Source organism: Pollicipes pollicipes, unplaced genomic scaffold (assembly GCF_011947565.3).
Source record: "Pollicipes pollicipes isolate AB1234 unplaced genomic scaffold, Ppol_2.1 Scaffold_3087;HRSCAF=3621_pilon_pilon_pilon, whole genome shotgun sequence".
In the NCBI taxonomy this organism is placed as follows: Eukaryota; Metazoa; Arthropoda; class Thecostraca; order Pollicipedomorpha; family Pollicipedidae; genus Pollicipes; species Pollicipes pollicipes.
In genome coordinates, this window is record NW_023596225.1 from 5,754,430 (window position 1) to 5,755,641 (window position 1,212).

Consider the following 1,212-nt stretch of genomic DNA (forward strand, 5'->3'; position numbering starts at 1 on the left):
GCACCCCTCGCCGCACCAACGATACACTGACGTCAGCGCTCAGAGCACCCCTCGCCGCACCAACGATACACTGACGTCAGCGCTCAGAGCACCCCTCGCCACACCAGCGATACACTGACGTCAGCGCTCAGAGCACCCCTCGCCGCACCAGCGATACACTGACGTCAGCGCTCAGAGCACCCCTCGCCACACCAGCGATACACTGACGTCAGCGCTCAGAGCAACCCCTCGCCGCACCAGCGTTGACGTGTGTGATCACCGCCCACGCTCACCTGCTCGTTGGCCGCGTGGCCAGAACACAGCGAGGACGTAGATGGCGCAGATGGGAGGTGCCAGGTAGGACGTGATGCTCTGGATGTAGACGAACAGCTGGCTCGACGACGACGAATTGATGATGGGGATCCACACGATTGACACGGCCACCATGAAGAGCACGAACACCCTGCAGGGGAGGGGAGCGAAGCGGCCGGGGTCAGCACGGCGACGAGTACCCTGGGTGCCTTTGCGCTCTGAGATGTGACGCGATGCACCCGGACCAGCTCTATATCCCCCTCATTGCGTGTATTCCAGCAGTCCATTAGGGGGGAACACCCACGCACGCCCCCCCCCCCCCCCCAGCGGCGGTTCTGCCGCGCCAGCTCAGCTTGCCTTGATCTGATGCTCCGCGCCGCCGTAATCCCCTCCCAAATGTTCGAATTATGTGGGCCGCCATGACGTCATCGTCAAGGTTTGACGCCCTGCGCCGCCAGGCAATGCCCACTACCTGGAGGTTCCTGCGTGATTGCGACTCCGCGGCTTCACTGGTTCAAAGCCAAACTTCCCACAAGCGCCGCGAGATCCGCAATATTATGCCCCGCCGGATGAGAGCCATTTTTACCTGCTCGTCAGGCGAAGGGGTAGCCCCCCCCCCCCATTTTGTCCGTGACTGAGCTGGAGTGACTTATAAAAGGGAATGGTGGAGATTACTGTGTCTAAGAAGTCCAACGTACTACGATTTCACGATTTTAGCCAACCAGGAATATTTCAGCTGAGGCTAGTCTTCATGATTGGGACTAACAAGGGAAAATCGTCGCAATATGGAACTAAGAATAACAAGTTTCGGGTCAAAAAGACTCAAAAGCAAACGTGAACACACCTTTGTCAACGTATATGCCATTTTGTTACAAGGACTGGTTAATTACAAGGCTTTGCTTCTAGACCCCGAAAGCTCCT